Here is a 13,370-nt window from a genome sequence, read left to right as displayed (position 1 = left end):
ACCATCAGGCCGTCACCAACATGCCCAAATTACGGGTTCCTTCAGACCATTAGCTGTTGGAATTTTTGACAGGGTATTGAAACTTCTTTATCACAATTTCAAATAAACCTTTCAGATCACCTTGGTTGTCTGTAATCATCGTTGTATTGTTTCCACTATCGTCTTCTTAAGCGTTACGTGCTGTTCCCTGTACACCTATGTGTCCACTAGTGAATGTAGTGCTGTGTAGTTCGATCTGTACGTTATGTATAATTCTTAAGTGCATTTTTTTGTTAATTAATACGCGTAAAGGATATGTATTGTGCTGTTTTTATGCCGCTCCCCCTCTATGTAATGCCCACTTGGGTTTCTAGGGTATTTAAATAAATAAATAAATAGAGAGACAGCCAGAGGCAATGAGGGCCCAGCGTTCGACGCACTTCTCTTTACATTCCACAACGAGCGCGCCACTTGGTCTTCATCGTTCTCCACAAGTAACAATATTTCATCTAGTCAGTTTTTGTCTCGATGTTGAGAATTGACGGTGACAGACACAGTAGTGAATGGTTCGGGATCAGTTTTGAACGCGTAGTTTCTGATGCGCAGTAGAAATTAGCAGCGCACAGATGTTTTTCGTTCACCATAAAATGAAACTTTCTGAGGACAATTTAAAGAAAATCCATTTTTATATTTTTCAAACTTTATCTTGATATTGTGAAAGAAGGCCAGGTCGAGACGGCAAAGTCGTGACGGCAAGGCAAGGTATGCCGTGTCATAATTTAATCCGATGGAGAACCCAGGCGCGTGCCGGAGCCGGCGCCGCTGGACGATGATAATGGTATGTACAAAAGAAAGAAGATCATGGTATGTACAAATGAAAGAATATCCGTGGAGGGCTCACACAATCTGCCCGGGGGGTCGGAAGCGGCCAGCCTGGCCGTTTCTAACCAAACGATGCACCACGGCGCACAAACGGCTTCAAGCGAGATACATGAACAATTTCAGTTTCACGGTGTCGTCGGTCGGCTGAGGGATCAACAGCTGTGACTTTGTAGTTCACTGGGGAAGTTTGGTTGATGACCTTGTAGAGACCAAGATAGCGGCGCTGAAATTTATAACTAAGGCCAGGGGTGCGCAGTGGTGCATAAAGCAGTACTTCGTCACTAGGACGAAAAGAGACCACACGATGCGTCGAATCGTAGCGACTCGCAGTCTTCCTGGCACGCTTCTGTGTTGAGCCGGGCAAGATGAAGGCATCTGGCCACACGGGATAAGAACTGGGCTGGTAATGATGAGGAGTAGTCTGGCGTAGAGAAGAAGTGAGTGTCGAGAATTGTAGTGGAAGGACGGCCGAAAACGAGGAAAAATGGAGAGCAACCGGTAGTCCGCTGTAATGCAGTATTATAGGCGGATGTGACGAATGGTAGAATAATATCCCAATTTCGATGATCCGGTGTGATGTACATGGATATCATAACCGATAGGGTGCTGTGAAATCGCTCAGTCAGACCGTTAGTCTGGGGATGGTAGCTTGAGGTTGTCTAATGGATGGTAGATTGCACATGAAGAACTTCGGATACGACTGTCGATAAGAAGGCCGTCCCGCGGTCATTTAAGAGCACCCGAGGAGCGCCATATTCTATTTCACCAAGCTTTCAATATAATTAAAACATATTGCATAATATTGATGCACTAGTACTTACGGCCAGTCCAATAAGACCCTCACACAATAATTTGAAATTGTAGTAGATCCGACTTCTAAGAGTAGAAAATGCAAGCAGGATTAGATTTCAGGTTCTTAAAAATGCCCAAGAGTAGAGACAAGATATCGACGAAACTGAGCACGTTATTTTGAGATGACATTGTCACCGGAGCGGGCATGAATGTTTGTGTTATCTTTGGCCTGCTATTTGATTAAGCTTGTTCACAACTCATTGGCAACCGTAAGCCACCTCATTGACTTCGAAGGAAAGCATGTGAAGTGGGTTTATGTAGTGGCATTGGAAGCATTGCACCATGAAGATGGTTGCGGCTCAGCAGCAAAAGCAAAAAATCAAAGTACGATATGCTGTACAAGTACTGAGTGGCTCAGCTGCCGATTCTTTGGACTTTTGTGAACAAGTGCTTAAGTTGCCACAATGCACAGTGACAGTGTGACATCAAAGGTCATTAGAATTTTCGATCAGCAATTCGACATAATCAACTCTAAGAACCCAGTAGCAAGGTCGTACAAGGTACCTCTAGGAAACAGAATGAAGCCTGCTGGAAGTCGTTCTTTTCTAAAACGCGTGCATACATAAATGGGCTAAGAGTTCCGGCAGGACGGGCGCTTGTACATGATAGAAAAAAATTCATCACAAATAAAGTACCCAGAAGGCGAAAGGAAGAAGGGACTGGAGAGATAGCTGGCTGACAACTAATCATTATTGAGCAAAACATGAGCATAAAATGCCAGAGCAGTGGCCGAACAATCAGATACAGTCAATCTGACATGATTAAAAGGGCCCATTATCGTTTAGCCCTATCACCAGTTTTGTGTTTTATAAGGCCCTCTAAAGTTTTACTTGTAGAGTGACTGAAGACAACTGGGTTTGTTGGTTTTTTGATATGCATGGCAAGCATTGAAAGACTGATGATTTTGTGACCATGATGAGCTGAAATACTTGCTGATACACAAACTCAGTCAAGATCATGCCGAGAACTTCGGATTCATACGTGGACGAGGCGGTCACAACAACAGTCCGATGGCTGCACAGTTTATGGCTGCATACATGCGTCTGTTTGTTCAGACGGATGTGACATCTTGCAGCTCTGGAAACTGCTTTCAATACTTGGTCTCCATGCTGCATGTAACTACAGCTGTAGCCATGGAAGATGAGATGCAAAAAGCACACTCACTGACATGCACAGGTCATCCATCTTGCACGCCGATGACCACGACTACACACATCCCAATAACTGGCCAGGAAACATTTCAGCTTGATCGCGCCGTGGCGCCATACATTGCAGTTAGTTATATGTGGTTTTATGGCGCATATGCAACTACGGCTATCATGCGCCAAAGAAAGGGTTAGATATCTGGATTACTACAGTTGTCATGAAAATTTCATTTCTTGAAAAATGTTAGAATTTAAAAAAATGAACAAAAGGTAGAGTATAAAACACATGGGTAGATGTTTAAAAGTTGGATTTCTAAGAAACGGTAAAACTTGCGAAAGATGAACAAGTGCATGTTCTCCTAAAAGCAATGCTGGATGGAATGGAATGTGTTGATTATAAAAATAAGGTAATATTTTTTTTCTCAAGTCCGAGTTTTGTGATTTACTGTGAGCTTCTCATCACAGATTTCACATAATGGTTTATCTTTCTTTGTTAGAAAAAACATTTTGTGTTAGATGTGTATGCGCTATTCGTAGACGACAGAAGACTACTTCGATGAAAGTGGTGCTGACACGATTTCCATTCTACTATTGGTTTAATAGACTGCCGCTTATTGTTTGTTTCATTCTAGAAGCAGCGTGCCACTTGGCTTTTAGTTTGCTGTGGACTAATTTCATGTAATCCCTATGGGGCACGTTCACCTGTTTTATTTTCATTGTGAAAGCTCGTGCTGCGCATGCATCTGCTCTCTCATTATTCCTAATTCCAATATGACTGGTGACCCAGCAGAATTTTACAGAATGATTTTGTGTCGTGACTATTACTACATTGTGTATATTGTTTCCTATGAGAGGCTCAACAGTATTTCTAGAGGTTAATGTAGTGAGCAAACTTTATGAATCTGTGCAGATAATCTTCATCATCATGATCATCATCATCAGCCTGATTATACCCACTGCAGGGCGAAGGCCTCTCCCATATTTCTCCAGTTAACCCGGTTTTGTGCTGGCTGCATCCACTTGACCCCTGCGAACATCTTAATATCATCCGCCCACCTAACTTTCTGCCGCCCCCTGCTACGCTTTCCTTCCCTTGGAATCCAGTTTGTTATTCTCAGCGACCATCGGTTATCCTCTCTTCGCACTACATGTCCTGCCCATGTCCATTTCTTCTTCTTAATTTCCACTAGAATGTCGGTAACTTGAGTTATTTCTCTGACCCACTCTAAACGCTTTCTATATCTTAATGTTACCCCTACCATTTTTCGTTCCATAGCCCTCTGGGTTGTCCTCAACTTAAGTAGAACTCTCTTGGTTAGCCTCCACGTTTCAGCCCCATTCAGTCTAAATTTGGTTATTGATATCTTCGTATTACCTCCGTCATACCAGCGAATCTTCTTATGATAATTCGGGCTTGACTCTGGGAAAAAGGTGAAAATGGCATGCAAGACTTCGTGGTCGCTAATTTCGCGGAGATAGGTAAGGGTTGATAAACTTTCAGGGCGATTTGTTAGTATGAGTAATACTCTTTTTTATTTTTTAATTCTTTATTTTCTCCACTGCGACACAAACTGCATAACATTCGGCTGTGAAAACTGATGCGCAATGAGGAAGTCGAATTGACTCCTCTGTTTGATTCTGCACTATCGCACTTGCGACACAATCTTTGGTTTTTGAGCCATCTGTATAAAATGCAGTGTGGTTTCTATATTTTTCCTCTAGAGCTAATTATTCTTGTAATATCAGTTCATGTGGTGTGTGGTTTCTGGAATTGTGTTAGTGTCAAGTCGCAAACATCAGGGATGGTGTACCATGATGGTTGTGGTTCATGCTTTGGGGCCATAGTTGGCATTTCATTCATTATGTCCAGGTTCTGGCATCTCTTTGAAACCGTAGGAGGAGCAGTTTTATGGTATTGGACTTGTTGCTGAAAATAATTCTGGGTGGACATTATGTGACTATAGAATAACAGAGATGTTTTGGTTCAGATAGGATTTTAAGGACGTATGAATAAGTTAGGGCAGTTCTTCAATCTTTTAAGGTGGGTTCGTTGGTTTACACAAGAAGGCTGGATATTGGAGAGGTTCGGTAAGCACCGGATGCTAACCGTAAACCGAGATTGTGTATTGGATCTAATCTTTTCAAGTAAGGTGGTCGTGCGAACCGTATACTATCCATTCATAATCTATTTTTGATCGCACCAGAGAACGATAGACGTGTAGTAGACAAGCCCTGTCAGATCCCCAGCGTTTTCTTGACAGTACTCTCAATACATATAGGGCCCAAGATGCTTTCTTCTTTAGGTTGGTTATATGTGATAGGAAAGTTAGTTTTTTATCAAAAGTTACACCTAAAATTTATGTTCTTGTTTGAGTGGTAGTGAAGTTTGGTTCAGGTACAATAATACAACATTTTGGGCGAGTTGGTTACATACATTCATTATTACAGCGCAAAGACGGACGGGACAAAAGGAGGACACAACAGCGCTTTTTTTTTACTCGGTGGTGCAGTCCATGGACCGAGATAATTGGTGCCACGGCGCTTTTGAATGTTCTGGCTCAGCATGGAACTGTACCAAGACCTTCAAGCGCTCCTTGTACGCTCGCACTTGCTGAAGCCATTCAGACCTGAGAATCTTGCAGAGTCTTCTTCCATGGCTTGCCGAAGGTTGAACGCCGCCAAATAAGGCTGATAAATCAGCGCTGTTGTGTCCTCCTCTTGTCCCGTCCGTCTTTGCGCTGTAATAATGAATTCAGGTACAATGTCGGATCAGTTTGTAGGCCCCTTTTCTGTGAGAAGTGAACGGCAACAGTTTTCTGTGGAGAGAATTTGAATCCATATTTGTCCGCCCAATTTCACAGTTTGTTTATAGTTATCTGTATTTGTCGCTCGCAGGTTGATACGCTGGAGGAGGTGCACGCTATTTGAAAGTCATCACATAAACGGAATACATTATGAGTTTCGTGATTACTTTAGCTATGTAACTAATTTTTACTATAAATAGGGTTGTGCGGAGAATGCATCCTTAGGGTACATTATTCAGTTGTGTGAATTTCGTGGAGGATGTTGCGCCTAGACGGACATCCCATCACATCTCTTTATTTCCATAAAGACTCCCAGTTCGGGGCTATTACATAAGGGGTGGGTACATGCATGAAGATTATATACAAAATAAACATAAGGAGTGGGTGTATGAAGATTATATGCAAAATAAACATGTTATTGGTTGAATATGGCAGTTATGCAATTACAAAATGTAGATGGGCAGGTGATTCCAGCATTGTCGTGTGGAAGCCAATTCCAGTCTATGGCTGAGCGAGAAAAGAATTGGGGCGCAAACGTTGCATTATGGGATTGTGGACGCGCAACTTTCAGGCGATGACCAATGCGGATTGAAATGCGTGCCGGTGGGTTGATGTAGGGCGGGATTCGAAGTGAGCTGGAAAGACATTTCTGGAAAAAACATACTCACTATTCAACGACGACATGCAAGATTTGTTAGACCTGACTTAGCTTTTAAAGATAAAATACTGACATTGTATGAATCGCAGGAATGAATTAATCAAGCGGCTCGATTCTGAAGGGATTCAAGTGAAGTTATCAGATAAATTTGGTTTGGACTCCAGATGGAGGATGCGTATTCTAGTTTTGTTCGTATTAGGGATTTGCATGCGAGAAGTTTTACGACTGGTGATAAGTGGCGCAAGTGCTGTCTTAAGAAACCAAGACATCTGTTAGCTGACGATAAATGGTGGTGATATGCACATTCCTAGAAAGGGCAGAGGAACGAGAGACCAAATTGCTAACCTTCGCTGGATCATGGAAAAAGCAAGAGAGTTCCAGAAACCCATCTACTTCTGCTTTATTGATTATGCGAAAGCGTTTGACTGCGTAGATCACAGCAGATTGTGGCAAGCTCTCCAAGAGATGGGAGTTCCAATTCACCTCATCTGTCTCCTCAGGAACCTGTATGAAGGGCAAGAGGCCACAGTCAGAACTGGGCATGGTCTTACTGATTGGTTTCCGATCGAGAAAGGAGTGAGGCAAGGCTGCATACTGTCGCCCTGCCTATTTAACCTATATGCAGAGTGCATCATGAGGAAGGCCGGTCTGGACGAGTCTTCAGCTGGAGTGAAGATTACTGGAAAACGTATCAACAACCTTAGATATGCGGATGATACCACTTTAATGGCAGAAAGTGAAGTGGAACTCAAGAGACTTCTGATCCGCGTACAAGAAGAGAGTGAGAAGTTAGGGCTTAAACTGAACATTAAAAAGACAAAGATCATGGCGTCTTGCCCTATCAAGTCCTGGAGCATCAATGGACAAGAAGTGGAAGCTGTGACAGATTTTCTGTTCTTGGGCTCCAAGATTACCTCGGAAGGAGACTGCAGCCATGAAATTAGGAGACGCCTGCTTCTGAGAAAGAGAGCAATGGTTAGCCTTGACCGCCTAGTAAAGAGCAGAGACATTAGTCTGCCAACCAAGATCCGTATAACTCGTGCTATGGTCTTTCCAGTTGTGATGTATGGATGCGAGAGTTGGACTGTGAAAAAGGCTGACCGCCGAAGAATTGACGCGTTTGAATTGTGGTGCTGGCGAAGACTCTTGAGAGTTCCTTGGACTGCCAGAAGATCAAATCAGTCGATATTGTCGACCATAAACCCTGACTGCTCATTGGAGGGTCAAATTTTAAAGTTAAAGCTCAGCTACTTTGGTCATCTGATGAGAAGAGGGGTGTCGCTGGAGAAAGATTTGATGTTGGGAAAGGTTGAGGGTCGCCGCAGAAGGGGTAGGCAGCGAACGCGTTGGTTAGATGGCATCCTCGAGGCACTGCATATGAAGTTATGTGATGTTAGGAAGATAGTGAGAGACCGGAAAGCGTGGCGTGACATGGTCCATAGGGTCACGAAGAGTCGGACACGACTGAACGACTAAACTGAACTGAGTTAGATCTTTGCGCAGAGTTACGCCCAGGTATTTATAAGATTTGGTTAGTTCTACTCGGACGCCTGATTATGTAGGAGAAAAGAATGGGGTTACATTTTCAGTGAAACGACACGTGCTCACATTTAGTTGGATTGAGTTCCATGAGCCATTGGCTGCAACAGTCTTGTACGCAGGTTACGTCGTTTTGAAGAGCTAGTTGATCAGATGTGTAAGTAAACGTGCGGTAGACGACGCAGTCATCGGGAAACAAGCGGATTTTAGAAGTAACATCGTAGAAGTAAAAGTCGTTTATGCATATCAAAAATAATAGGGGCCAAGCACAGACCCTTGTGGGGCGCCTGATATTACTAGAAGAGAGTCAGAAGACTGGTTATTAACATACTCAAACTGCATGTGGTGTGCTAAAAATTCCTTTATCAATTCTAGTACATTACGGTCTAAGTTTAACTGCGCAAGTTTTAGTCTCAAGCGTTTGTGAGGCACTTTTTCGAAAGCTTTAGCGAAGTCTAGAAATGTTGAGTCAGTTTGAATGTTAGAATCGAAATTCGTTTGCAGATCATGAACGAAAATGGGTAATTTTGTTTCACAGGAGAATCCCTTGCGAAAGCCGTGCTGTGAAGGATGAAAAAAACTGTTCAGTCAAGAAATTTCAGTATGTGAGAATAAATGACATGTTCTATGATTTTGCCTGGTACACTAGTTAAAGAAATGGGACAGTAGTTAAGGGGGAATTCTTTGTTACCTGATTTGTAGACTGGAATGACCTTTCCATTTTCCAATCACTGGGTATGTTACCTGTGTCAAGTGATTGCGTGAAAAGTAGTGAAAGGTAAAATGCGCAGACATGCCGAGTATTTTTTAAGAGTTTGGAAGTGATTTCATCAGTGCCCGCTGAGGATGACAACTTGATGTTTTCGACAACACAAGCGATCCCGTGTGCAGAAAATGTGGTTGACGTCATTGGGGATATCGGATGAGCAGCTGCGGCAGATAGTGACACATCAATTTTATTTAGTGAAGACAGATGGGAACGCAGTGTTAAACATGTTTGCACATTGAACGTCGCTGGCCTCCTGCCCTAGTGTATTAGTAAGAGTGATTGCGCGTGTCTGTTGAGGGTTTAGTATTTGCCAGAATTTTCGCGGGTTTCGGATTAATATTCTCGGCAGGTCTGTTCCAAAAAAACGTGCGTTTAGCGCGGCGAATAGGTTTCAAATACACGTCCTCGGCTGCATAGTACTTGTTCCACGCGCATACGTTAGGGTTTCGTTTAGCTACGCGGAATAGGCGTTTTTTCTTGTTTTGCAGCGTTTTTAATGATTTAGCAAACAACGCCTTATTTTGGTTAGCATGAAACTTTATGCTAGGAATAAATTCAGTCGCTAGTTCAGCAATTTCAGTTATAAAAGTCAGCCAATTTTTTTCAGCGGATCGGTCCTGGAAGCCTGTTTCAAAGATAGGAAAAATGTCTGAAGTTGGTTATTGATATCTTCGTATTATCTCTGTCGTACAAGCGAATCTTTTTATGATAATTCTGGCTTCACTCTGGGACAAAGGTGAAAGTAGCATGCAAGACTTTGTGGTCGGTAATTTCGCGGAGATAGTTAAGGGTTGATAAACTTTCAGGGCGATTTGTTAGTATGAGGTCCAGAGTGTTAGAAGATGCGCTCGTAACGCGTGTCGGTTTTGTTATTAATTGGGTGAAGTTAAAATTTAAACAAACTTCAAATGAAATGCTTTGTTTCTACGCTACCTGATGTCATGTTTGATCAGTTATACGTGGGGTAGCTGAAATCGCCCAAGAAATGAGTGCGTGCGTTAGGGTATTTAGTGTTCAGTTGATCTAAGCAATCATTAAGGCTGCACGCGAAGTTTGGGCTGTGGTTAGGGGGTCGATAGCAAACACCTAGTATGAATATTTGAGGAGTGGAACGGCAGATAGCCCATAATATTGCAAGCTCAGAATTGATGGTAATGATAGAACACGGTAACTGTGCGTTAGTAGTGATAAGAACGCCTCCGCCTCTGGAATGTTTGTGATCTTTCCGAAAAACGTAAAAATTGGGCAAGTTGGCCAAAACGTCTAAATCTTGTCTTTTCTTGGCCATGTTTTAGTCAGTATGAGTATGCTGCTTGCGGATGAGGAAATAAGATTAGAAATGTGTTTACGCTTGGGGATATAACTGCAAATGTTTGTGTAGATAATGGAAAAAGAAAGAACTGGACGTTTACCTCGAGGAATACTGCAAGAACTATTAGCTGCACGTTGACGAGTCGATTGCTACAAGATTTCTTTTACTGTCTGTGTTGCTTCATCGAAGGTGCAACGCTTAGAACCAATATGCTGTGTTTTGTATCGTAGTGAAAAAGCTTTAAATGTGCTGCGAGCGAACGCAACGACTCTGAACATGCAATTTGTCAGGAAATCTCTCAAGCAGTTCAGCATCCTGCCGCGGATACCTAGGTCTGCTAGGTCACGGAGGATACCGAACCTCCACGTGATATCGTAGGCCATCTCCAGATCGAAGAAGACCCCGATGCAATGCTTTCTGTGGATGAACGCTTCCTGGACTGTGTTTTTGAGGCGGATTAAGTGATGAGTTGTTGAGGACGGCTTTTTTAACCCGCACTCATGTATATCTAGTAGTTGCCGAAACTGAAGAACAAAAGTGAGTCAGATATTTAGTATGCTTTCGAAAGATTTTGCGATAAAGCTGGTTAGGGCTATTGGTCTGTAACTGTCAGGGCTTGTAGCTGGTTTTCCGGGTTTCAAAGCTTGTACTATTATTGCTTTTTACATGCTTCAGGTATTTCACCAGTTATTTATATTTTATTAAAAACTTTCAACGTGACATCTATGAATGCTTCGGATAGATGAGCAATAATGTCGAGATTTGGGCTAGTTGGTAGCGATCCATCGAAAATAGCGCACATAAAACCCGAAACACAGAGGACGTCAGGACGGACGAGAACGCTCTTTTCCGTCCGGCTCTTCTCTATGTTTCGTGTTTTATGTGCGTTGTTTTAGGCAGTTCAGCAAGAATAGCATAATGTAGCGTCTTTGCCAAAAGTAACCAGGCTGCATGTTTTGCTTCTCACTCGTATTATAAAGTCAATAATGATTCCCAATGAATCACAACTTCCTAAAAAGTGAGAATGGGCGCTGACCTTTAGTTTTCACAAATTTAAAGCTTCATATGTAATATGAATTCATTACCATACAGCCGAGAAGCAGACGCTGCAGCCTGGTTACTTTTGGTAAGGACGGTACATTGTCTGGTCCTGGTTCTCTATTTCACCACGAGATAACACTGCATTTCATTGCTGTAATGTAATTAGCTTGTTGTATTCTTGATGTGCCTGCACGAAAAGGGAGTTTTTGCTTTTCTGCTATTGTCTTGTTTTTGGAAGTGTGTCTGTATAGTTTGAAGAGCTCGAAATCTTAGAACAGTGTTCTGCTAAAATGGTCACCTGTTTTTTGAATGTTGTTTGTGTTCCGGTTGTTGTCAACATTGGAAAAGTAAATGGGATATAATCTCCAGTGAACTTTTGAATCTGTTCCCACTTTTGTTTGCAGGGATTGAGCTGTTAATGGACGATACATAATTATGCCACAAGGTTTTCTCGGCATTTCGCCGTAAGTACCGCACTCTGGCCATTGCCTATTTAAAGGTAATCAAGTTATCTACAGTTGGGTATCGACGGAGGATGCCCCACACTTTTTGTTCTTTTTGGGTGTTTTGCATTCCTCCGTTCACAATACTTTGCGCTTTCTCCTTGCGTGTTCAGATGTTTGCGGGATTGCTAATAAAGCTGCTCATATCATGCAAGTGGAGAACCTTTCATTTATTTTGTCTGTAGGTAATTCTTCGGAGTACTGTTTTTCTAATGTGGCACTTGATTTAAAACCTGACCAGTCAGCGAGGTCGAGCTTCCACCGTCATTGTCTTGATGGGAGGATGGGTACAGAGGATAGCTTTAAAATGGCGGGTAAATAGTGACTCCCTCTAGGGTCATCTAAAGCATCCCAGATAAAATCGTTAAAGATAGATGGTGATGAAATAGCTTAATCAAGGCAGCTCATGTTGCCTCAGCTGGGGCAGCAATATGCCGGCTTTCCAGTGTTCAATAGACATATGTTATTTGACAAAATAAATTCTTCTATAATTTGCCCTTTCTTGTCGGTTCGTTCACTCCCCAAAAACCAAGAGTGCCCATTAAAATCCCCAACTACCACGTATGGCTCCGGTATTTGTTGAATGAGTTCTTCTAGGTCATTTACTGTATGGGTTAGGTGTGGCGGTAAGTATACAGAACATAATGGTATTGTTTTGTGGCTAATTATGTTAATTGCGACCGCTTCAAACTTTGTTTTCAGTGGTATTTCTGTGTCAGGGACATCGCTTTATGCTATGATCGCAACGCCGCCTAAGAGTCTGTTTGCCTGTTTTCGATTTCTTCGGAAGGTTTTATATTTCTTAAGGATATTTGGTGTTCTTTGGGCCAACGTTTGTCGCCTGGAGGCATAAAGCTGTAGGTGCCATTAATGTAAGTATATTCGTGAGGTCTCTATAATTTCTGAGTAAACACCTACAGTTCCATTGTACTATGTAGGCCATATTGTGGTATATTGGCGATTAAAAGTTATTTAGTTTCGGGTGGAGTTACCCTCGATTTTCCCTTCTTTTTTCAACGAGCTTCGTCGCCCCTGCAACACAATCGTGTTGCGGGTGACGTCCATCGCCTCACTGGAGGCGCTGGAGGCCGCGGCGATGCTACGGATGAACTAGTTAGGGGCCTCCCTCTGGATTGGGAAACCTTGTGGGTTCCCGACTCAGAGGTTGGTAGATCCTCTTTTGAAGCTGGCAGAGGAGCCTTGGCTGTATCTGCCTGGGGGGGCATGGATAGCCCTTCCATAGGGCACGAAGACGCTTTGGTAGGTGCCAAGTTGTGGTCTGGCGCTCCGCCTCTGCGCGCCATTTCCGCGTAGCGTGTCTATGCGATGCAGATGAATGGGTTGTTTTTTTAGCCATTTTCTTGCCCAAGTGAACTATATGTTTTCTTTTGTCTTTATTGTGATAATTTCTATTTCTTTCTTCCAGGTTGGACATGATCTTGAATATGATGGATGTTCTCCTTCACAGTTGGTGCAGTATGGCACTGGAGCATCACAGTCTTACGCAAGGTGTTCTTTAGAAGCGCATTTAGCACAAGTTTTGTGTCCGCGGCAGCTTTGTGATCCATGTGCTGTCTGACAATTGAAGCATCTTCGAGGATTTGTTATATATATGAGAACCTCGACTTTAAGGTATCCTACTTCCATTGTCTCTGGCAGTGTGCTGGAGTTTAAGGTCAAGATCAGATTGTTTGTTGTGATTGCTCTGTTGTCCTTCGGCATTTTGATTCTATGGACATTCACGGCATTTTGATCAGTGAAACCATCTAGCATTTCTTCTTCAGTGAGGTGAGGAATTCAGAATCAGATATGACTCCACGAGCGGTGTTTAGGGATCTGTGTAGGGTCATGGTCACGGGGATGTTGGCGAGTTTCCCTTGTTAGTC

Source organism: Amblyomma maculatum, chromosome 7 (genome assembly GCF_055883805.1).
Source record: "Amblyomma maculatum isolate TAMU_Amacu chromosome 7, ASM5588380v1, whole genome shotgun sequence".
Lineage (NCBI taxonomy): Eukaryota > Metazoa > Arthropoda > Arachnida > Ixodida > Ixodidae > Amblyomma > Amblyomma maculatum.
Note: the sequence above shows the minus strand (reverse complement) of the source record.